This window comes from Heloderma suspectum, chromosome 3, assembly GCF_057233095.1.
Source record: "Heloderma suspectum isolate Gila_16-S chromosome 3, 16-S_ref, whole genome shotgun sequence".
Taxonomy (NCBI): Eukaryota; Metazoa; Chordata; class Lepidosauria; order Squamata; family Helodermatidae; genus Heloderma; species Heloderma suspectum.
Window position 1 is genome coordinate 155,409,750 of NC_139460.1, and position 25,660 is coordinate 155,435,409.

General features: G+C 43.5%; 1 long non-coding RNA gene across 3 annotated transcripts in view; it reads right to left on the bottom strand.

Moving 5' to 3' along the window:
- Window positions 1-853: 853 nt before the first annotated feature.
- LOC146350352 (uncharacterized) overlaps window positions 854-25,660 on the bottom strand; it is a 34,056-nt gene continuing 9,249 nt past the window's right edge. Inside the window, exons 4-6 of one of the 3 annotated variants that reach the window (XR_014789266.1) lie at window positions 6,354-6,480; window positions 1,458-1,598; window positions 854-984 (exon numbers count right to left, since the gene is read on the bottom strand). This is a non-coding gene — a long non-coding RNA (uncharacterized LOC146350352). Of the gene's footprint in view, window positions 985-1,457; window positions 1,599-5,245; window positions 6,481-25,660 lie in introns of those variants that run through there. The other 2 variants (XR_014789264.1, XR_014789265.1) reach the window with 2 other exon arrangements.

Below are 25,660 nucleotides of genomic sequence, written 5' to 3' on the forward strand. Positions count from 1 at the left end.
GCCGCCATTTGCGTTCCTTATTTTGGCACGTCTTAGTCTACGTAAACATCTACGTAGACTACGGCGAAAATAAGGGGAACGCAAATAGCGTAGACGCTACACTATTTGCGTTCCCCTTATTTTCGCCATAGTCTACGTAAATGTTTACGTAGACTAAGACGTGCCAAAATAAGGAATGCAAATGGTGGCGCCCATGGGCGTCGCCATTTGCATACGCGCGTTTTGTTTTGTTTTTACTCAGCCATGATAGGCTACGTAAACATTTACGTAGCCTATCATGGCTGACTGCAGGGACGCAAATTTGCGGGCCCGGCCGGCCAGGATTCGGGGGGGAGGGATGGAGTGCCTCCCCCCTGGCCAGAATTTCAGGAGGAGGGACGGAGCGCCTCCCCCCCACCTCAAATCAATTTCGTTAAAAGGTAAGCGACTTTCGTACATCCCTAGCAAGCAGTTTTCCTAATGTAATGCATTTTTGAACATTAGTTTTCCTGATATATACATTTTGTATGCATTTTTTAATTGGAGAACTCCACTGCAAAATTTGGAAAAGTGCAAAATTTGAAGGATAACCGAGTTTTGGTTTGTATAATGTTCAAAAGTCCGAAATTACGTAAGTTCGCAAACTGAATGAATATCTCCCCCATTCCTGATTCAGAGCAACTAGTGTTTTAAAAGATGAATAGAAATGTGATGAGACTGAAAAATGGGCATCTGACATTTTAAACTCTAGTTGATCTGTACAAACAGTACATTCTCTTTGAACAAACAGTACTGTCTGTTTGCTCTGACTTTGAAATCCAAAAACAAAAACTAAAACTTTGCGTAAAGCCAAAACACAGCCATACCCATTTTAAATTCTTTTAAACAATCTGCAGCTGCAGGTTTTGCTGGTTTTATTTAATTTCTTTTTACATATAGATGCTCCAGTACATTCATACTCACCTAGTGTGTTGCTGTCTGTTTCCTAGCAACTCCACTTGCTGTCTTGTTCAGTAGGTTGAACACATATGTAAGATTTTTCTTTGTCACAACAAAAAAGGCAACCTCACCCTTTCTCCACCTGGTTTAACCCAAAATATTTGAAAAACAGGTTTATTTGTTCCCCCCTATACAGAATCTTCCCCCCACCCCTACATATCCTTTCACTGTTGAGACAACTAAAAACACTCCCTCCATGATGCCTTTTTAACTTCTCTAATCCACATGGGAGCTGCTCACCCAGGACCAGGTTCTGCACTGCTGGGAGAATATTTACATAACCCCAACCATGTAGGTAGGGATGTTAGCATGGGCCTTTACCACAGAATTGACATATCCGCTCTAAGTGGGAAAGACCCACAGGATCTGTCTCTGTTCATGTGGTTGGAGTCATTTTAACCGCCCCTGCCCCCCAGCCATGCAAAAGCTTGTTCATGGACAAGTGATCCCACATGGCCATCAGATTGTCTAAAGGATACCTGTTAAAGAACCAGAACTGCCTGTCGTTTCCACTTTCATATTGCTGAAGATGTAGAGATGGACAAATCAGTCTTTTTTGAGTTTGTGTCACACATTTCTCACACATTCATTCATAACTTTGTCCCATTCTATTTCTGCATCTGTGAATTTAAAAAAAATGAAAATTTGCATTATTATTGAAAGTATTCTCCCACAAAATATGGATTTTGTATGCTGTTTACCATAAAACACACACATCTGTAAACATGTTTACCCAAAGTATACATTTGTATATGCAGGTTGGTGCATCTGCAAAACTTAGGGAAGTGCGAAAAATGAAGGATAACTTCATTCCTATCTGTGTATTTGTCTGTGAAGTGCAAATCAACTCTCTTAAAATTGTGGACCAAACAAAATCCTTGAGCATCCCTAAATTGCTGTAAGAAATTGCTTGATTATGCTCAGCACCATTTTGGCCTAATCCCTAGAGTGGCTGGCAGAAGCAGGAAGAGATTCTGCAATTCACTCTAAGAGTGGGCACAAAGGAGTCTTTGCGCTGGCCTCTTTGCGCATGCCTGATCAGGAGCATGTGAAGTGGGGCCAATCTAGGAAGCCCCCTTGCATGTTCCAAGTCAACTGCTTTAGTCAGTTCCAAGGACCAAGGGAAGCTAAAGGTGGTGTTGACAGTCACATCTCCTTACTGGAACATAGAATGGAATGGAGCTGGAAGAATAAACACAACTGATTTAATTCTCTTCTTTTGAAGTTGCCTGGGCAACAAGGAAATGAAAATGTAGGCTATACGGGATATGTTTATTGATTTTACTGTTCCCTCCCCCATGTTGTTTTGCTTTGGGTGGAAAAATACACAAATATATTGGGCCCTAAATTTTGTGTTTGAAAATATGACCTTAATCCCCGCCCCCTCACTGTTCTGATCTGCATAGCACCAGTTGCCAGTCAGTCAGTCAGTTTTACAGAGGTAAGGTTATAGCAACAATAAATAATAACTGACTGTCACTGCACTCATTCTGTATCACCTCATTTTTCCTGATAGCTTCAGATGGATGATTTTGATTACAGTGCTTAGGATGACAGGCAAGATGGAGGGAATTGTTTGTTTCTAGTTAAATATAAATCTACATTTTGAAGTGACAAAAACCGGCAGGTCATTCCACAACTGAGGGGCAGCAAAGGAGAAGGTCCTCTGGCTTGTGGCTGCCAGTCTCACATTAGGCAGCCGCAGCAGGGAACCCTCAGAGGACCATGTAATGCAAGAGAAGTGTCCATTGGGGGAGTTGAGTGCAGGGCTGGAAGACCTGTGGCCCTCCAGCTGTTGTTGGACTACATTTCCCATCTTCTCCAATCATTGGTCATGCTGGCTGGGGCTGATGGGAATGGAATCCAACATCTGGAGGGTTACAGGGGCCCCGCCCCTAGTTTAATGCATGAGATGGCCCATATATTTCCAGCATGAGCTACATTCTCCCAGATGCTGCCAGCAGATAAATGTGGTCATACCATATTAGGACAGATATTAAGGAAGAGTAATAGAACAGGCATGCAATGAAAGCCCTTCCTTTTTGCAGTGGAAAGCAAGTAGAGACAACTCCCCTAAACTGAGTTGATGCTGAGAAGTTAATTTAATCATGGTGTGTGGAGGATCCTACTTTAGGGAATTGGGATGAACTAGGTGGCCTCCAGGTACATTTTTATTTTATGTTTATGAAAGTGGGCAGTTTTTAGAAAACTGGGGGGGGGGAGTCAGTTTACTTTTAAAGTGACCAAATGGTATGTTATCAAAAAATAAACTCTTTGATACTGTTGGATACTTAGAAATCTCTTCATTTGCAAATGAAAGGTGAATGTGTGCATAGAATCACTTAACAACCGAGGATATTGAAATATCATTTGGCTTTCACTCAACTAGTGGAGGAAATAAATCAATATGAATTACTAAGCATGTCCCCAGTCCCAGCAAAGAATACTTCTACACAGAGAGAGTATAATCAATGCTAAACCAGTCCATGATTTTTGATGGTGATCGATGACGGTGATTTTTAAGGGCAAACTTCAAGTAACAGTGTCTTTTTCTTAAAAAAGAAAGAAAAGCTACTTTGGAAGGGGGGAACTAAGGATGGAGAAGCAATGCTGTGTGTCTTTGAGCTTTTCTACATGATGCTGTTAATCTGCTGTATCTGCTTTTGGTGTTGTCGCAGAACTGAGATCCGAGCATTACATAACCTCTAGGTGGCACTGTGGAATAGCACAATTACACAAGTTGGAAAAGCATTTTCTTTTGCTTTCATAAATAATACCACATTTCCCCTGTTCTAAAAACTTGCCAAAAGTGCTGTTTAAAACAGAAACAGAACTGGAGGGTCACAACATTATCTAAGGACCCTGTTAACAACTGTAAGAAGGGAATGATGAGTGCATAGGAAATGTTTCATGTAGAATAGCTGTGTGTATGGTGTTGGGGGACATGCCCCACCCGGGTTCTGCAAATCTAATTCTAAGAGCATATTCTCAGCATCCTCACCAAATTACAAATTCCAAGGATTCTTTGGAAGAAGCTATGGCATAAAACAGCTATACTGTAGCTATACCTAGGGACATATTTACTAGAGATTCCCTTTCTTACAAAAACACACACACACCCCTCTGGCAGAGAGACTCCAAATTAGTGACACTACTAATAGAGAGCAGTCTATTTTGCCTGATCATCTCAGCCACTCCCCCACCCAACCAATTTTAGGGGAAACTTGAGGGCCCTCTGTTCCCTCTTTTCTGAGGTCCCAGAGAAGGTGTTTCAGTAAACAATGTTTAATCCAGTACATCAGTTGATAGGGGATACACACAACAGAACTAGCATCAAGGTTAAGTATGGTCAGGCACCTGCCAAGGGCCCACACCCCAGCAGGGGTCCACAGACAAGAGCCCCCTGGAGTTGCTCCTCGTCACCACAGCAACCTCCTTGTTTACCTGCCTTATGCTCTGGCCAAGACCTTCTGCTGAGAAGGGGGAGCAGTAGATGTCACTGCCAACTTACTGGCTCTCTGCCTGTGAAGCAAGCAGGTGATAAAAAAGATGAGGAGCAATTACAGCTGGTGACAACGGCAGTGAAAAGGTAGACTCAATGAGGGAGGGGGGCACTGAAGGTGTCTTGCTCAAGGGCCCTCAAAAAACTGGAGCTGCCACTGGGGGCGGGGGTCAAAAAACTCTAGATTCCTGCTTAATTTCAGCTGGCCATCATGACTGAGGCAAGCTACCCCCAAATAAAAGAGAAGCAAAGCTTTAGTTTACTGCTTTGCTACTGTGTCAGTTGCAATTGTCTCCAGAAGCACGTAATCTCTTCAGCTTAGTCTCTTCCATCCCCAGTGCAAATGCCTGGAATATGGCAAGGCCACGAATGCCTTGGAAACTATCACAATGCCAGTTGCATCATTACATCTTTGGGATGTACCTATGGCCTTTCAGGTACACCCACTGCATGAGAAAATGTTCTTTGGCAGGTAACCAACAGTACAGCAATGCAATTCCTTAAAATCTCAAGGAACTGATGTGATGTTGGTTTGGAGCTAATATTTCCAGAAAAATTGAGACAAAAAATTATAAAGAGAGCAGTTAATAATGTGATTAAAACTCTAGAGTTGAATGCCAAAATTACTGTCATTATTATGGCATGGATAACTTGGGGGGGGGGGCACACTAAAATATCACAAACACTAAGAAGCAAGGATAGCTGTGTTACCCAAAAGAAATTTGTGACCTTTGAGTTACCCTAATAAAAGTATTATGCTAATATGGGTTTTAGCATTTTTTCTTTTGAAATACGAAGGGCATGTTTCCACACTATCGGCTTCACTTTGTTTGCAACTTTGTTGCGATGTTTCCCCAATAGCATCTTCTTTTCCAGTTTCCACAGTACTTAAAGTCCCAGCTTATCATCGCTGCAGCCTGGGGCTCTGTGCAGTTTCCACTGTGCTCTAATCGAATTATTTTCTTGATGGCTGAGTGGAGTCTGAGTGGAGTCTGGATTGGGTCTGATTACTTCATCAGTGTTCCCACCTCCTCGGCCGTGTTTCCAGGACAACGGAAAGAAAAGCTAATGGAGTACCAGGTTTTTTTTTTTTAAAGGAAACAGCTTTTCTGTGAAGAGAAGCTTTCCCCCTCTCCCCCTTTTTTCTCCTTTCCCCTGAAAGTCCAGTTGCACCTGCATTTCAAGAGCAAGCCTCATTGAGCACAATGGGAGTTACTTCTAAGTAGACACACATATGCTTTTGCTGAGAAGGAGGGGGGAGAACAAAAAGAGGGAAACCAGCCCCCATTTTAACCGAGAGGACCCCATTGACAACAATGGGAGTTACGTCTGAGGCACAAATGGGTTTGTTGTGGGAAAGAGACCGAAACCAGCCCCCATTTTAATGCACAGGATCTATATGGAAGCTGTGAAGCTTAATGCACAGGATCTATATGGAAGCTGTGAAGGAATTACATCCTAAGGCAATGGACCAGAGCCTCGAGATTGTGCTTCATTGCATTTTAAGGAATTGGGCTTTGATATGTGCTGTGTCAATTGAGGGGCTTCTCTGCTATTTCTGTGGCCATTGAGAGGGCAAGCCTCATTCAGCACAATGGGAGAAAACACCCCTTGACTGGGGTCATGGGCTGTGTTCTAGTGCTTATTTTCAATGATGTTTTAAAAGTTGGTCCCTTGGCATCCTGCTCCAAAATGGTGATGAAACTTCTGGAAAACAGGGAGGGAAAGGGTTGGGTCCCTGAGGTCAGAGCAACACACCCACAAAGGCTGGGTCACACACCCCCATGGGCACAACTATGATACTGAACCCAGTGCAGTTGTGGAAACAGGTCAGTAATGGAGCCGTGGTAAGCTGGAAAAGTTGGAATCTAACCAGTCTCAGAAGAAGCGGTTTTTCCACGTGAAAATGTGGTGCTGGTGCTGAATGGCCATGACGTCACAGAAATACAGAGACCTCACTGCGCAGCCAGGTTGGAGTAAATTGCTGGTGGAAACACAGCCTAAGAAAAAAAACCCATAAGTAATTTAGTACAGTCCAAGTTAGAAGGAATGTAGAAATCCGAAAGCTGGCTGTCAGCAAACCCTTCCTGAATCACAGTTCTATAGTAAACACTTCCACAGTTAAACACTTCCATAGTTAAACGATTACATTATTAAACTATGAATTTCACTACCACAAGATGTAGTGATGGCCACCAATTCTGATGGCCTTAAAAGGGGATTGGATAAATTCCTGGATGATAAGGCTATCAATGGCTACTAGTCCTGATGGCTATGTGCTACCTCCAGTATCAAAGGCAGTAAGCCTAACTAGACCAGTTGCTGGAGAACAAGGGGAGGAGAGTGCTGCTGCATTTATGTCCTGCTGGTGGGTTTCCTGTGGGCAGCTGGTTGGCTGCTGTGCGAACACAGAATGCTGGACTAGATGGACCTTGGTTTGATCTAGCACGGCTCTTATGATTATATATACTTGTATAAACTCAAATTTCACCTCCCATATAAACCTACTCTTAGTTTACAATCTTCATCAGAGGCCCTGTTGTACATCTTACTACTAAGAGAGGTCAGGTGAGTGGGAACATGGGGCAGAGCCATCTCTGTGGCAGCACCTTGACTTTGGAATTTCCTCTCTAGGGAGGTTAGATCAGCTCCATCCTTGCTTAATTTTAGGCAGGCAGTGAAAGTGTTCTTGTGCAACTTTTGATGGTTTTTAATGAAGTTGACTCAACTCTCTGAGATGTTATATAGATAGCCCTGTTCTTAATCTGGTCTGTTCTTGTAAATCTGCTTTAATGTTTTTGTATTGTCAGGAGCTCACCCCTGCCACCTTCTGAAATCCTCAGGTAGCCAGAATCAACATGCAGACAATAGGGCTGTTTTCCAAGGCTTTACTCCCATTCAACCTAATGACGCTTACAGATGCTAATTGCTTGATCTTACGAGTGAGACTTAAGAGAGCTGCCTACTCGGGGGATCTAACCTTAGGAATCAGTTGATCTCCATTTGGAGGGGAAGGCGGAAAACCGCTGTACTTATGGGCTAGGAGGAGAAAGTCCACCCTTTCCCCGAGGGGCATTGGGGCGCCGCTGTTGCTGTCGCACCAAGCAGGCTGAGTGCCTCCTCTCAGCTCCCGCCATCTCCTGCTTGACGCTGCGCAGGCACCTAGCGTCCAGAATGGCTGTTGCGCCTCCCTCTCCCTGCCAGGGTCACTATCACTCTCAGGAATGTGTACTGGGAGGGGCTCTCCCCATGGCTGCTCCTCTGAACAGCGCGCGGGTTCCTCTCCTGCAATTTCTATCTCTTCCTCAGAATCAGAAGTGCTTTGGGGCTCTCTGGGCTCCAATCCAACCCTGACATGTATGTCCACTACCTTGGAAGCCCTGTTAGAGCAGAAAGGCAGTTTGTAAATACTTTAATAAAAATTAACAAATACGTTGCATATGTGGAATAAGGAAAGTGGGGACATAACGGTCATCCTTTCAGACTAGCCTATGCCTTGCAGGCTAGCCAATATCACCAAGCAAGTAAGGGTGTGTAGGCAGCTTCAACTTCTAACTGCTAACCTGCCCCCCTCCGTCCCCCCATGCTGACCCTACACATGTTTATTCAGAAGTAATTCAATTTGAATTAAACATGCTTCCTAATATGTATGCTTAGGACTGCAGTGAAGACTGCAGTCTTAAGCACACTTTTCTGGACATAAAAGCCTGAGTGTACATGGCACTCATCATATGAAAACTAAGTATGCATACCCCAGGCTCTGCTCACAGAGAATTCTGAAGGAGTGATGAGTGTAATATGTAGTCTTAAGGTCCTAGATTTAAACAAACAGACCAGCAGCTTCCATAAGCAAGCCATACTGGGAGTTTCTTCCAGGGAAGAAGACTCCAGAAAATGCCCAGGTGTATACAAAATCTAGGAATGACAGTTGCAAGTGAGAGCCTCAAAATGGTAGTCAGCCAGTTGTGAGATATTTTATGGATTCAAATCTTTCTAGACTGCTTTCGCATAGACTCCGTCTATAGGGTATATGGTACAAGAAGAGGTGTAAAAGCATATGCTGGCCCCATCCCGTCTCCTTGTGCACACTGGCCCTGGCCTCTAAGTTCACAACCTCCCTATGTTGGGTGGGGAGGTCTGATGGAAGCTTCAGCCTCCACATGATTAGGAACTCAGCTTTATCAGGGTTCCCAATCACACAAAGGGTTCTACTCACATCCAAGCAAACATGAGTACACACCTTCTTCAGACTTCCCCACTGTACATGAGGAAGTTGGGGATACCAGGAGCAGGACTGACATGCATGGCCCCATCTATCTTATACATATTCCTGTACCCCAGGGGTGGGAAACCTCCAACTGTTGGACTCCCAACAGTTAATTCCCATTAACTTCAGCCAGCATAGTCAATGATCAGGAATGATGGGAGATATAGTCCACCAACATCTGCGATGCCTGAATAGTGCTTGCAGAAAATATAAAACAAGCAATTATAAACCACAATATAAGACAGAATGGCCTTTAAAGTTAAGACCTCACATAAAGTCTTGACAAAAGAGGAAGTGTTTAAAGCTTTTTTGAAAGGGAGCAATGCTGGAGCCTTCCTACCTCTTCTCAAAGGAGGAAGGATTCAAAGTCTTGGAGCTCTAAGCCCAACTTCTGGCCATCTCCATCCAAACCTGTCCTTAAAAGGAATGGAAAACAAGACCCATTGACAACCTCAGTTGGCGAGGGGGCTCATAGGGAGACAGTTCTTAAGGTATGAGGGTCCTAGTTCATTCAAGCCTTTAAGGTTAAAGCTGGGAGGATATCAAATGTTTAATGTTACTGGCTTCAAGGCATGTGGACTGGTGGATTGTTTTGTTGGAGGCATGGCCTTGCAGCTGCTGTGGTCATCCCTATCAATACAGAGCAGTGAATCCGTAAATGGACTTTCTGGTACAAATGTGATACATTATGCCCAAGAGAGCACCACAGCATGTAGCATCTCCATGACATAGAGAAAAATAGTCTTTAATAATTCAGAAATTATCCATACTAATTAGTCCCTTGATCACCGAACCTTTCCCTTCTGTATTGCATGTCAAATGGAAAAACAATTTTGCTTTATCCTACCATGAAGAAAAATATATTCTACTAAGAGTAATGAAGAAAGAAATCGTACAATAACCAAGAAATATGGCAAGGTTTTTATTACTATTATTTTTTTAAAGTATCAAAATAAGATTCAAGTGGGATTCCACACTAAAAACACATTTGATAGATTCCCTCAAAGCATGATTTGGTTTCAATCATCCCCCACCCCCATTGTTACACTAGCAAATAAAATTACAGGCCGGGAGTGGGAGAGATAGCTTTGCTTCCTGTACGCCAACTGTTTCCCCTAAGACTATCATCTTTAACTGAGGATGTAAAAGTGACGTTTTCAGAATTGTGAAGTTGAAAACAAATGTGATGGCAGGAGGGGAAGCAAAGACTAATACTACTACTAATAAAGTCTGCATTTTTGTGCTTTCCTCCAGTTTCCTTAAAAAATAGTGCTGAAAAAAATCTTCAAACTTATTAATTTATTTGATTTGATTTGTGCCCTACCTTTGTACCCGAAAAATGGCACTCAAGGCAGCTTACAGTCACAAAGAAAGTTTACTTAAAACAATAATAAAAACAAATACATCAAAACACAAAAACACAGCAACAGAATAAAAAGTGCATCTGTCCCAACAGACCCGCTTATACACCAAAGGCCTTCTTGAATAAAAAAGTCTTCACCTGTCGGCAGAAGGACAGCAGAGAGGGAGCGAACCTAACCTCCCTTGGCAGGGAATTCTACAGTCTGGGAGCAGCCACCAAGAAGGCCCTCTTTGGGAATCACCACCCAGTGCACTTCTTAAGGCAGAGATCTTGAAAGAAGGGCCTCTCCTGAAGATCTTAAACCTCGGCAGGCTTGTATGAGAGAAGGTATTTCAGCATTTATGTAACACTTGGGTGTGTTCAAAGGGCTTCACATACAGCATCTCAATAATCCTTACAAAAACCCTATAAGTCAGCATTATTCCCCTCATAATTCTAAAAGGAGGCGAGTCTGAAGCTGAGAGGTGGCGGTGGCTTGCTTGCCTAAGGTCACATAGCAAATTAATGGCATAGGCAAGATTTGAATCTGATCCTCATTTATAGTGCAGTCGCTTAGCCACTATGTTACACTGGGTCTCACTGTTGATTGCCACTGTCAGCTTGATCTGCTGATGCATCAGGGTCCCATTGCCAGTGCTCTGTCCTCCAACACCTCACTGCCGCTTGCTCACTGCTTCACCTGGTGCCTGCTCTCTGCTGAGACGCTGAGACTCAGCAGTGGTGATGCCAGGGTGTGTCACAGGAACAGAGAAATGCATGCACAATGCCTGCTGGACTGCCTGGCCACCTCTCTGTCTGCTCACTTGTTCATGGGCCTTTCCTGAACAGAACTGTCTGTCATACCTTAGGTGAATGGGACTAGGGAAGACAGACAGGCAGCCCAGCTGAACAACCAGCAAACATTCCTTCCAGCTCAAAAGGATGGTAACAGCAAGGGCGGCTCAGGAAGAATGCCTCCCCACAACATGTAGCCACCTGCCTAATGGCAGGGCCAGCCCTGCAGTGCAGAGGACAATTACCTGCCTTCTAAGCAAACCCACCCCCAGGAAGCCTTGCAGCATGAGTGCACCCTCCACATCTGCATGGAGGATATGCACAGCTGCATTTGTAGTACAGGGATGGGGTAGGGCTGGCTCCAGGTAACAACCCCACCCCTTAAGAAGTTATTTTCCATCAGAGAGAGGACAGCAACACATGTAGGCTGAACATGCCTGAACACATACAGGAAGTGTGGCAGTAGAGGAAAAGAGACCTCTCCTCAGTAATACTCCTCTGAAACCCACTTCCATGGGTGCTGGTATCATCATCCGTGTGTATATGCCAAACCTGGAAAGCACCAGGATCCTATCTGATTGGAGGGGTGTTTTGCCTATTTCGAGTCACTCCACCTGGAACACAAAATGAGATGGAATCCGTATTTCTTTTGACTTCCTTGTCCCTTGCATGGGGAATCTTTGCTGCTCCCCTCCAGACAAGTCCTGCGCTTCCCACTGCATGCAAGGACACTGCTGCTTTGTGTAAGGCACTAACCTAATGCAGAGACTGTATTCAAGTAAGAATTAGCAAGCCAATTGGAGCTTATTGTTTTTTCTTTTACGCAGTTTCTGATTTCTTCTGTTACTTTAACAGAACTCCTGAAGTAGAAGCCAGGAGTTGAGTAAAGTGCTTGCTTTTGCTGAAACAAGCTCTTACCTATTAGCTGGCTGCTGTCTAATGCTCCTAGAAGAGAAGTGACTCAGGTCAATCTCTTTTCCCTCTTAAAAAACCAGTGTGTGTCTAGATTTCAGAATTATTAACATGGTGCTAGCAATGGTAGATCATCAAAGGGGGAGATGCCTCCCACACTGTTCTACCTTGAAAGAAAGGTGGGAACAAGTGAACACTCTGGTGGCCCTGTCTCCCAGTTGGTGATGACAGCTTCCCCATTTTGGCAAGTAGTATCCTCCCTCCCCTCTCTTTATTCTGTTTATTTCTGCCAGCTGCAGGAGCAGGTGAGAAGGCAGACCTTACTGAAGAGGAGGAAGAGAAACACAGAACTTATCTCCTGAAGAACTGGTAGCTGCTGCTGTAATTGCCCATAATGCACTGGGGCAATGTAGCATCGGTCTGAGGCACTGTGGGCAATTACTTTGTCAGCCACCCAGCCCTCATTAGAGGGGTGCTGGAGAAGGGGCCCCAGGGCCAAAGCAGCAGTTGTAGTGGGTGCTTGGCAGCTGCCCAAGGATGCCACCTGCCAATGCTAGGCCTGGGGAGGAGTCTGCCCATAGTCCGTTGGACATATTGACTGGATTCACACAACATGTTATCTCACACTCAGTGGTTGAATGTGGGTTGTTGCTGAACTGTGGGTTAGTGTATTGTCTGAACCCAGGACATTTTCCCCAGGGTGGCTTGTTAACCATGCAGTGTGGCTCATTTTTCTCGTACAAGCCACCTTGAGAACCCATGATTTGTTTTGGGGTTGTTCAGGGTGGTTAACAAGCCATACTGCAAGGTTAACAAGCCACTCTGTGGAAAATGTCCTCGGTCCAGACAGCACACTAACCCACGGTTCAGCAAATAGCCCACAGTTCAACAACAACCCACACTCAACCACTGAGTGTGGGTTAGAGGGTTGTGTGAACATTTCCATTGTAAAGGGCTAGATTTCCCATAAGAAGGGACATTAGAAGGCATGCCATGGGCGAGTGAGGGAGATGGCCATAGATTCAGCTTTGCTAGTAAAAACATCTGTTTGATCAGCAGCTGCTGCAGAGACCCCACAGAATGCGACTCCACTCCATAGTCACACAAGTGCTTTAACATTTCAGTGTATTTTGTGGCCCTCTACAAGTTCTTTTGCAGCCTACAATCTGCCTGCCATGCTGCAGTAAGAACCCTTGTAATACTGCCGGCATAATGTAATTCCATGATGGGCTGAGCACAGCTGTTCATACCTTTTCTGAAGCACACGTGTGCTGAACTCATCCCTCCCACCTTAGGATCAGGCCATAGGCCTGTTTTGGAAAAAAAAGTAGCAAAGCTTTCCAGCCTACCTCATGTGTATAGTCTCACTGACGTCAAAGGGATTATCAGTCAAGAAGGTAAGTAGGTTTGGGCTGAGAGAAATCTATTAGACAGCAGAATAATCTCCCAAGGGAAGTGAGTATCTGCTCCATTGCTAGAAATGAGGAAAATGTAAGAAGCTGACAACTCACCAGAAAGTGTCCTTGCTCTAGAAACAGGGTGGGCCAGATGACCCACAGCAATACATTGTAATTCATATAAGACTGGATACAATAAAAGTGATTGATCTCCAACATGTGCCACCCCCATTTCACCCTGCTTTCAGTGGTATATTGTAACATCTTCCATTATCCCAGTAATAACAAAGCCACCTATAAATCTATCAATGATGCTTTCCTAGTTATCTCCGTTAAAATGCTTGTCTCCACTTTAATACAGAAAGGACACTTGAGTGGGTTCCCTATTATGGGTTCCCTATTATGTGTTAACACACTTGTCAGAGCTACACTTCTCTTTTCTGTGGCTTTTTGTATTCCTCTTCTTCCCCCCACCCCCACTAGGTACATTAAAATATCTTCACAGCACCAGACCACAGCATCCCATTAATAGCTGAAATGACATCCAGTGTAATAATATTATCTAACTACGTGACGCAAACTCAAATGCATTTTTTATTGCGTTAGTAAAATAGGCCCAAAAGTCTGCTACCTACCAATAGATCAATTAGAAGCTTTCTCAAGAACCAAATTGGTAACTATATAACAGAAGACTGAGAATCAAATCATATCTTTTTACAAACACTAAGGCATGAATTAATATTTGGATCCGCCTCCCCGCCCCAATATGATTCCTTCCTCACACAGCGCCTAGGATTCAGGATGATAGTGCACTGCATGCCAACAGAGGCTTAAAAAGAAATCTTTTAAAGAGGAAAAATTATTATAGGCCACTGCACACACTACATTTTAAAGTGTATGCCTAAGTTGGTTTTAAAAAATGTAAAGCATGAAGGCAACAAGCATGTGTTTGCAAATATAGGGGTAGAGGTTCTGTGGATGTGCTGTGAAACAAAGGGGATAGGGTTGCCGGGCTCTTTCCAGACAATCCAGTACACCAGTTGCTGGGGAACATGGGCAGGAGGGTGCTGTTGCATTCATGTCCTGCTTGTGGGTTTCTCATGGGCAGCTAGTTGGCCACTGTGTGAGCAGAATGCTGAACTAGATGGATCCTTGGTCTGAGCCAACATGGCTCTTCTTAATTCCCTCCACACATTCATTGAACACGTGGTGGGCAGTGGGACTGCATGTGCAGCTGTAGACATGTAAAGGCTCTTCCATGTGTTCAGCCAAATGCTTAGACATTAGGTGCAGTCCTGTTCCCCTCTCCATGCATCCAATGAACATGCAGAGCGTAAGGAGTAAACAGGCTTTGGAAGTCATTAGATCAGTCTTCCCCAACCTGGTGCCCTCCAGTTGCGTTTGACAACAAATCCTATCATCCCCACCCAGCAGGCTTATGGTTAGATGAATTAGAATTCAGGGGCAGGCAACATGGTGCCCATAGGCACCAATGTACCCCCAGACACCTTTCTTGGTGCCTGCCAAGGTGCCCTACCCACCCACTTTTTTGTTTTAATGAACACCTTTTCTTACAGGCAACTGTGATTGCTGTGAAATAGGTTTCTATTGGTGCTGAAAACTGTGAGTTCAAAGGAGTTGTGGGGGCAAAACAGCACATGGAACCTCTGCCTTGTACTCAGTTTTTTCATCAGTTTACTCGTCCTTTGCCACGCCTCCCATTGCAGCCCTTTTGTGGTTCAAATTGCCAAACGTACCCACAGTCCAAAAAGTTGCCTACTTGTGGGTTAGATGTATGAACTTCTACAGTACCCATTCTTTGCTGTTCTCTCCTGTCTCTGCATCAACACAAGAAAAGCCTGTTTAACCATAAAGGAAGGATGAGATGTGTTACACAAACAAACGGACCACACAGGTACAGAAGGTCATAACTGGTTGCAGCCGAGTGCACTGGCAGGAGCAAACAAAGCAAAACCTACAAATCTTCCAGAAGTGATACAAGACTCCTTCAAGCATATATTGCCCAGGGGTGAACTGCCATCTCTCATGGTACTAGCAAGTTTTTAAATTAATCTGTTTATGATTATATTGTTTTTTGTTCCAAACCTTCATGGATAGAATGGTTCAACAAAAATAAGGGCCAAACTAGAAGAAACTTTAGCCTTTGCATTAAACAAGCTTTTTTTTTTATTTTTAAGGCAAATTGCATTCAACATGTTGGTTTAAAAAAAGGGCAAATTGCATCAGCTGGTCAGGTGTGCATTAATAATTAATAATTACTATTAATATAATTAATAGGGTCAGAGCAGGCAGTAGATGAATTTAAACCTTTCCTTCCATATTTGCAGCCTGAGGAAAATCTCTCTTCTGAATCTAGTATTTGTTTTGGTGGGAAATCCCTCATTAGTGTCAATAGGGGATTTCTTCCCAATGCAAATTCAGAGGAGGGATTTTCCTCAGGACCAAAACAGAGGGAGAAAGGGTCAAATTACTTGGCTCAGGACCACAATACCTGACAGAACGTCTCTCCCAACCTGAACTTACCTGAATTTACCTGGACACTACGATCAACATCTGAGGCCTTCCTCCAAGTGCCACCTCCAAGGGAGGCTGGGAAGGTAGCAACAAGAGAGAGGGCTTTCACAGTGGTGGCCCCCCGACTATGGAATGATGAGCTCCCACTGAGACTAGGGATGTCGGAGAATTTCTCCATCAATCTCCGGGGGGCCGAATGCCAACGTATTCGGCCCCCCGAAATTGGTGGAGAAACGGTCTGCCCCCCCCCCCCCCCGGGATGGGACTTACCTTCGGTGAATGTCCCTTGCGGCGGCGGCTCCCGGCGGCGTTTCTGCAGCGGCCGGTCTTCCGACCGGCTGCCTCCACCGCCATTTCCAAGTGAAAAAAACAACAACAACCCAACAAACGTGATAGGCTACGTAAAGATTTACGTAGCCTATCATGGTTAGATTTTCAAAGAACACCGTGATAGGCTACGTAAATCCTTACGTAGCCTATCACGGCTGACTTGGGGGGGGGGGAAAGCGCATATGCAAATGGCGGCGCCCATGGGCGCTGCCATTTGCGTTCCTTATTTGGGCACAGGTAGTCTACGTAAATCTTTACGTAGACTACGGCGAAAATAAGGGCAACGCAAATAGCGTTGCCCTTTTTTTCGCCGTAGTCTACATAAATCTTTACATAGACTACCCGTGCCCAAATAAGGAACGCAAATGGCGGCACCCATGGGCGCCACCATTTGCGTACGCACTCCCCCCCCCAAAGTCAGCCGTGATAGGCTACGTAAGGATTTACGTAGCCTATCATGGTGTTTTTTGAAAATCTAGCCGTGATAGGCTACGTAAATCTTTATGTAGCCTATCACGTTTTTTTTTCCCCTTTACTTTTTTCTTTTCGCGGCTGGAGAGGTGGGGCGCTCCCCCCTGGCCAGAATTTCGGTGGGGAGGGACGGGGAGCCTCCCCACCCACCAAGAATTTCGGGAGGAGAAATGGAGAGCCTCCCCTCCCCGAAAAAAGCTGCGGGACCAGGTAAGGGACCTTCGTCCATCCCTAACTGAGACCCGCCTGGCACCAACACCGTCATCTTTTTGGTGCCAGGTTAAGACCACCCTCTACTCCTAGGCGTTTAATGGCATATGATTGTGCACTTATGTCAGCTGTCTTGAATAGGTCTGTTATTGAAATTGTTATTAGCTGTTTAAATTGTTTTTTACATTAAAAAAATTTAGACTATGTTTTATCATAATGTTGTGCTACATAATGTTGTATGTTGTTTCCATTTTTTGTGTGAAATGTTGTGAACTGCCCAGAGAGCTTTGGTTATTGGGCAGTATAGAAATGAAATTAATAATAATAATAATAATAATAATAATTTCTCCCTCTACTGCCTGCTCTGACCCCATAATCACCTCCCCCAGCTGATGCAATTTGCATTTTTAAAAACCTGAAGGCTAGATGAAAAGATGCATTTCACCTCATATCTACCTGGGCCCTAAATTCAAAGATACCTAATTTAAGCAGTTACATTTTGAAAATGGTTTGCCATTGTTTGGGGGATCTTTCACTTTGCATGTGTATCTAAGGGCTTTTAAACTACATGTGATGTGAAATGCATATAAGCATTTAACATGTCACTCATCACATGGGGTGAGGATTGGGACTATGGCATTCAGGGAGGGGGGTTTAATTCTTTCCTCGTCGGTCATGGTCCCAATCCTCTTTCCCAAGCTGCTATTAGCCCCAGGAGGGAAGCTTCAATTAAAGCCAAAAAGTATTATTCCCATTTCTCCCCCACTTGAATGTGCAGAAGCCCAGAGATACCACCCTTCCTCCTTTCACAAGATTCTTCACATGGGCTGCTGGGGGTGACCTAAGGAGAAGGATGCCCAGGATGCCTGCTTTGGTTGGTGTGCCAGTTTGCCCCTTCCTCAAGGAAGATCTGGCCACAAATCTGCCTTAAGCACCACTCATTTAGACTTCCACAATGCGCTCTACATGAGGTTGCCCTTGAAGAGTGTTGTGAAACTGCAATCTGTGCAAAAGGTGGCAACCTGATTGCTTTCTGGCACACACTTTGTGGATCGTATTACACTGGCCTTGCACCAACTGGACTGGCTGCCAATTTGTTTCCGGGCACTATTCAGGGCGCTGGTTCTTTCCTATAAAGCCTTAAACGATTTGGGGGCAAGATATCTGAAAGACTGCCTCCTCCCCTAGAAACCTACCCATAGGTTTGTTTCAGAGGCCCTTCTGTATGTCTTATCACCAAGAGTGACTAGATTAATGCGAACACAATACAGGGCCTCCTCTGTGGCAGGACCAGTTGTGTAACTCTCTCCCTAGGGAGGTTAGACTGGTCTCTTCTTTGTTTGGTTTTAGGCAGGTCATTAAAACCTTCTTGCTCCACACGGCTTTTCAGTGATTGTTAAAACATTAATTCTGCTCTTAAAGATAGTTTTTCTCCTGTTCTTAAATTTTCTGTATTATGATGTAGTTTAAAAGTTTTACAATTGTTTTAAAGTTTTACATTTTAAGTCACTTTGGGGTCCTCCTTGGGCTGAAAGGCAACTCAGAAATAATTTTATAAATAAATACCACACTTCATACCTTCAGCACCCAGACTACTTGGGTACAGCTTGTTGGAGATTGGCACTTGCAGCCAATCTATTACTCTTGACATGATTCAGTTTCACCATTAAGTTAAAGATCAGCTAACAGTACTTAATAAATGGGACCTGCAACAAAAACTTGCAGTGTATCCCCACCCCCTAATAGGAGCACTCCTGTTCAAGGTTCCAGCCAACCTTGAATGGACTTTTTAGTCCTGTGTCTAGGCTTCATGGGAAAGGGGAATGTCCCAATGGGAGAAAGTTAAAGGGCATTCCCCCCGCCACCCCAGCAATGCCTCTTATTCTATAATTGTCCTACTGGAATGAAAAAAAAAAAACTATTTGAAACAAGAATGTTGAGGCTTCCATATTTGATCATGCTTATTTCTCAGAGCTTATTTACATGAAGAAACTGCTTATGTTATACCATCCTTATTTTATGTTTTTAAAGTTTTTTAAAAAGTGTAAAGAACCATTCTTAAAATTATTCAGTTTTTAAATATAGAACATTGAATGTAACTGTGGGAAATGTGTTCCCACTTCTCAGTCTTGTTAATCATCCTTGAGGAAATTGGCAAAGGCTGGTTTAACACAAAAATCTGTTGTCAAGTACCTCTTAGATAACCTGAAAAACTGGTCAGTGGATTGAAACTGACATAATATTAATTAACAGTAGTGAAATCATATTTGCATTTTGTTGTCAAAGCACTTTCACAACAATTCAGGTAGTCCTGACAACGTTGTTATGAAATATATTTATTTCACATCAAGAGCAACAGATAAATTATACACTGTCTTGTAGGAAAAGTGAAATTTATCATCAGCATCATTAAAGATTTTGAAAGGCAGTTCTGTTCTATGCAAATTATTAAGTAAAGGAGTAAAGAAACTGGAAACCACTGAAACTCCTGGAAATGCCTTAAGGAATCAGTTTGGAAATCCAGTGCCTACCATGCTCCTGAAGCACCTGCTTCAAAATATAATGAACGTAGCAACGTGCCAGTCGTTAGAATGGGCAGAGCGTGTGTGTGATGCTAGGGCTAAATGGCAGGTTTCGCTCTCACTGTAGAAGTGTTTCTAAATCAGGGGTGTTGAACCTCTTTCAGTCCGAGGGCCAAATTCCATTTCAGAAAAGCTCTCATGGGCCATGTTCCAGTAGTGGGTGGGGGCAAAGGGGTAGAGCTAAAAGCAAAGAAGCTGGTGCCAAAATACAAATAAAATAAAATAAAATAAAAATACCAGCATGTTGTAGCTTCAAGCTTTTAGTGCCAGTAACTAAGCCTTAGAAGGGGCATCTCAACCTTTTAGGATGAGGAAAAACTGCAAAAGCTGGGAAATCAGTGATGGGGGAAAGGGGGTGGCAGGGGAAGAGTGTGTGGCCATCTGGGGAACTCCAGGGGACTAGTCTGGGACACCAGCAGGGCCAGATTTGGCACCTGGGCTTGAGGTCTCCTCTCCACCCCCACTCTAACTACATTGCTTTATTACCCCCATAAAAATAAAAGGGTGCACTTGTGGACATCAATGGCATGGGAACTAAACTTACCCAGTTTCTGGGGAAATGAGCAGCTTTTAGTCCTCCCTCAACTGAGTTAGAGGTTATAGCCTTCTTATTTTGTCCCATAGAACCTAATGCCCCATAGAACCTAACTGAAGATCAAGCCTGAATAGCCCCTGGGGTGCTTTCACCTTAAGCCTTTTAGTGCAGCTGCAGCAAGCGCTTTTCCATAATAAAACAAAGGTTCCATAGAGCACTTAATGTGCTGTTATCCAGCTATGTCCGTCACAATGGGCAAGATTCTTCTACAATGTTAAGTTCCATTTAACAAAAGGTCACTGGAAACACTGTTTGTTTTTAACAAACACCTGTTTGCAGGCTCAGCCTATTTTATTACTTCTTACTGATCTAGGCTGGGGAATTAGGGATGAAAAGTCCTCAGTTTGTCCACTGAGTAGTCTCTCTAAATGCTGCAGTGCCAGTTCCTCTTCCCACATGGGTGTGCTTTAAATATGCTTTAAATTCCTCTCATGATGCCCTTTTAAAAAATAGTGTTATTTTGCTACTTATACCACTTTGGCCATTGAAAAAAATGACAGGAGGTCAATAATTATAGGCTCCCTCCCACCCACCCCCTGGTTTGCCCAAAACACAGAGCACTGAGGTAATTTGGAGAAGCTAATCAAGGTGGAATTCAGAGGCTGTTGATCAATACTCCTCTAGCCAGAACAACAGGAAGCAAAACAAGGGGCTGAACTTGCAAAGATGTGGTATTTAATTAATTCTAAAGCAGGGGTGGGAAACCTCTGGTTTGTGGGCTGAATGTGGCTCACAGAGGTTCCCCATCCAGCCCACCAGCTCTTTTGGCAGGTCCTGCCCCCTTTCCCCCCAAAGCCCCACTCCTGCTAGGTTTCCCCCAGCTCAGAGATACAGAAAGGCATGGGAGCCTTGAAAAGCTAGGATAGTGCTCTGTCTGCCCACACTGTCACCAAAACACACATATTGTATTTATTTCATTTCTATACCGCCTAATAGCCGAAGCTCTCTGGGCTGTTCACAAAAATTAAAACCAAAGAGCACACAATAAAACAATATAAAATATATAGAACATTAAAACCACAGTATAACAATACAACCAGAATAAAACCTAGCAGCAATGCAGAAATTTAAATACAGATTTAAAACAGCAAAGCTAAAAGTCTGGAAAGCTAAAATGCTAAAATGCCTGGGAAAATAAAAAGGTCTTCTCACCTGGCGCCAGAAGGAATACAATATAGGTGCCAGGCGAATCTCACTCGGGAGCTCATTCCACAGCCGGGGTGCCACAGCAGAAAAAGCCCTCCTCCTAGGGATGTCAGAGAATTTCGCCATGAATCTCGCGGTGGCCGAATGCCAGCGCATTCGGCCCCCCGAAATCGGTGGCGAAACGGTCTGCCCCCCCCACGCCCCCGGGACGGGACTTACCTTGGGCGAATCTCCCTGGTCGGCGGCGGCTCCGGCGATGGCCGGTCTTCCGACTGGCCACCGCCGCCACCATTTCCAAGTTTAAAACAAAAACAAAAATGTGATAGGCTACGTAAAGATTTACGTAGCCTATCACGGCGAGATTTTTAAAAAATACCGTGATAGGCTACGTAAATGTTTACGTAGCCTATCACGGCTGAGTTAAAAAAAAAAAAAAACCGCACATACGCAAATAGCGGTGCCCGTGGGACCTTCTCCAACTCTGAATTCGGCCTTCAGGCTGAAAGAGATTCAAAGCTCCTGAAATAAACAAACATCATGTTGTCTGTAAAAAGTGAGTCAACAAAAGATGACAATTCCAGAGAAAATAGCTACTATGGACACACCTTTAATGATTAATGGAGCAAAATCACACTTAGTGATTAATATAGCAAAGCTTGGCAACTGGTTTTATTATCCAATTTATCTGTGTATTCACTATCCATTTTTAGCAGGAATACAAACTTAGTGTATGCCTTAAAGTTTGTGGACAATTTTGTTTAGTTACAACATAAAATAGAATAGATGTAAGCTATTTGTACATTATTTCAACAAAACAGCAATTAAAAAATCCACAGTTGCCTCTCCATGTTGCCTCCTAAGAAGGTCGAACTATGGAACTTTCTATGCACCCTGGAGATCAGGCAATTTTAAAGGATATACATCATAAATGATGTATATAGAAATGAAATAAATAAATAAATAAAATAAATAAATAAAATAAAAAGTCTACCAGCTCCAGCAAGCTGTTCTAAGCCAAAAGAAGAGCAGCCCAGCTGGACCTCTCAATGCCTCCATGAATGGGGTTATTGAAGAGTCATGGGAACAACTGTTTCACTCAGAATAGAACGAAGATTTATTTTATGGACTTGTTAAATGTATTAAACACCTCATAAGCATATTATTCTCTCCCGCTCATAGCTAGCAGCCCTGAATTTTGGCCCCAGAGGCTCAATGGGCCTTCTTGACCATGTGATTATTTTATCACATCCTATGCAACATGGTCAGAAGCTATTAAACTACCTTCCAGGTCTTACTGCAATGTCCAAGTAATTATGACTGAGTTTAATGGTCTCCACTCCGTAATAAGTACATTTAGGATTGCTGCCTTATTTTGTACTTATTAAGACTTCAGTATAATGGGTTTAATCAGTAAGTTAAGGTGATTAATTGGTGACAGAACTTTTAATCAGCAAATCTGTGACTTATTTTTTATTTATTTATTTATTTATTTATTTATTTATTTCTATACCGCCCAATAGCCGAAGCTCTCTGGGCGGTTCACAAACCGTATTTTTCTTTTTTTCACAAAAAAGACTTATACCATATTTGTTTTTTTGTGGGGGGTTTTGAGCTAATTTGGTTCCGGCTTGGTACGGTAATAAGGAATTAAAACATTAAGGATGGCATATCTATAGGTGTGGGGTGGTCTATACTTATTAAATTATCCTACACTCCTTACATTTTCCCAAAAAGACACCTACACTGAAGTCTGGGTTATATACAAGGTTAATCACTGGAAGTGTAAGTCCCCACGGAACCATGAGAGATGAGTCAAAGAAATGTTAATGCAAGCAGCTTAAGAGTGGTTGGTATATATGAGAAGAAATTTGAAAAAAAAGTGGGGGGGAAGCCTCTGGGGAGAATGATTGGAGCTGTACATGGACGAGATAACACTTGGATCATACCAGAGGCAGATATCAATTGTATGAGTTTTAGCTAAAACTCAGGAAGGTTCTGTATGATGTATATTTTTGATACATGTATGTCTTTTTTCTTTGTTTAGTTACTTAATTTCATGCATATTTAATATATAAATATAAATTGTGTTTCAGAGGGAGGGAAATAGGTGGGGAATAGAGGGAGAGATGAAATGGGATTGTAGTTTGTATCCAATGTTAGTCTAACTTAAGTTCCATTTATTTCAATGGGTGTACTCTATGTAGACCAACATTGGATATAACCCTATGTATACTAACAAAAAGTATTTCAGTAAAAAGTTAACAAAAAGGCAGTAGACGATCAATCAGCTAAAAATGATTTAAATAACTGACAGTCTTCAAATGTTTCACCTATCATTTCAGAAGGAAGATACAGTTTTCTTCATCAGATTAATTTAAGCTACTGGCTCAACTCTCCCACTGGACTGAATGTATGCGCTACAAAATATCACACACTAGACAACCTGTCTCAGAATCTTAGCCTGTAAAGCAACTGACAACTCATGCTGACAAAGACAGCTGTGGGCATGTTCACGCTCTTCTTCGTACTGGTGCAAATTTGGCCTATAAAATTCATTAGAGCCATTCAACGTTTTCAGTAGAGACATCTGTGGCAAAAGAACAGATTGGCATTGACCCTATGAAGATATAAAAGGCATGTGTGTGATAGTCTCTCTATGAAGCACAATAAAAGACAAATATAGTCTGTGCTGGGGAACATGTCACTATCTCATAGCTGGCAGAAAGAGGGTTAAAACTGTCTCCACCCCAGGAAAATGCTTGTGACTTTGATCCCAGCCCTGGGGAAAACAGATACTGCACAGTTGGGCTGTGTTAATGAAGCCTAAAGGGACACAAGGTAAGGGAGCATGGACTGAGCTTTGCAGCCTGATATAAGCCTCTCAAACTTAGCAAAATTTATACCCCTTGGCAAGCCTAGGAAAACTTAGGACATTATGTTTTTAAATATTTGCTGTTGAAATTAGATAGCATTATCTGGATAAGTTTGTTTTGATTGATAGTTGGAACCAAGCAAGGGCATAGATGGCGCCAAAGATAAACACTTTTAAATAGCACTGTGTTGAAATGGGGTGGGAGAGGGACATGGTTCATGAACCCTCCCTGCACCAGCAGCCCCTTTTGGAACAATTTTTGACACCCCTTTGTGAAAGTATGCAAAAATGTTTGCAAGAGGGCAGCTATCAGAAATAAGAGGTAATGCAACTGGATCAATGCTTTCCTTTCTCAATCCAGTGGTGCATAGCTGACTAGACACAGCAGAACATGGATTGGAATGCACAGTTAGTGTCAGGGTGGAAACTGAGCCAATAGAACCCCGGAGCAATTCTGATTCGGAGGAGGAACAGCAATCTGTGGGAGAGGAGCTCGCTCATCTCTCACAAGCACAGCAGCTGGCAGAGATTCCTTCTGCCAGCATTCCTGGGATAGATAGTGACCCTGGCAGTGAGAGAGCGCTGGCGGGGGGCTTGCTGGATGCTCGGCGCAGACGCAGGGAGCGACAACAGATGGAGGGCGCGGAAAGGAGGCGTAGCGCTCGTTTGGCGCGCAAACAACGATCATGTCCTGAGGACCCAAGGGAAAGAGGGAGGATCTCACCCTAGCCCATAAGTTCAGGGTCTTCCTGTGATTCTCCTTCAAACGGGGACCAACTGCCTTACCTGGAGCTTAGGCTACTCAGCTATCTTTCCCCAGTGCTGTTCCTTGCTTTGGCGCTAGCTACTAGTACTCTGAAAGAGTCATAAAGTAATAAAGGAATAAAGTCTCGGAAAGAATTCCTTGTCGCCTGTGTCCTGAGTTGGCTATTGGTGGGGACTGCAAGAGGCAGCTAGGGCGCTCCTGACAATTAGATGTCCAGTTGAATGCATACCCCATGGAAAGTATTGCAGGGTGGACAGACAAGATGTTTATGCAAATGTGGATAGCATCCATCTATACTGCATTTTTTTCAATGGGATGCACATCTGTGAAAATGAAGGGTGGGGGAGGAATCTTGCCAAACAGTACTGGTCAGCAGCACAGCACGACAAGGAACATTGCCCAGTTATCAGGGCAACAGAGATACATTCCCTCTCTCTCCCCCAGCTCCATTCAAAGTAAAGGCAATGGAAAGGATTCATTTGCCTTCATTGATGTCACACAGCTAAATCTGATTGGCTATACAGTACAATGAGATCATCATGTTCCCAATGTCATCCTGATGCAGTGAGAAAGATAGCTCTAAAAATGGCAGCCAGCATATCCAGACTGTGAACAGGCATGCAGGAAAAGAGACTACTAAAGCAGGGATTTTTCAAGGGACTTTTGCACCCCTCAGAGCCCCATTTTTCATGTCAAAAATTGAACCTCAGGAGAATTTGGCACAATATCCAATTATTACAATAGGAAAAATTCAGGCATGTTAATTCTCCCATTGAAGTCAGTGGGGCTTAAAAGTGCTTAGCTTTGGATGATGTCCCAAATTTGGATGTATTTTACTGTGTTCCTTAAGCAAGTGATTAAATGATCCAGTTTGCACAATTAAACAACCCACAGTTTGTTAACCATGGTTTGGGAGCATGTGAGCATCCTGGCTCTCAACTACTCACCTGCTTCCGCTTC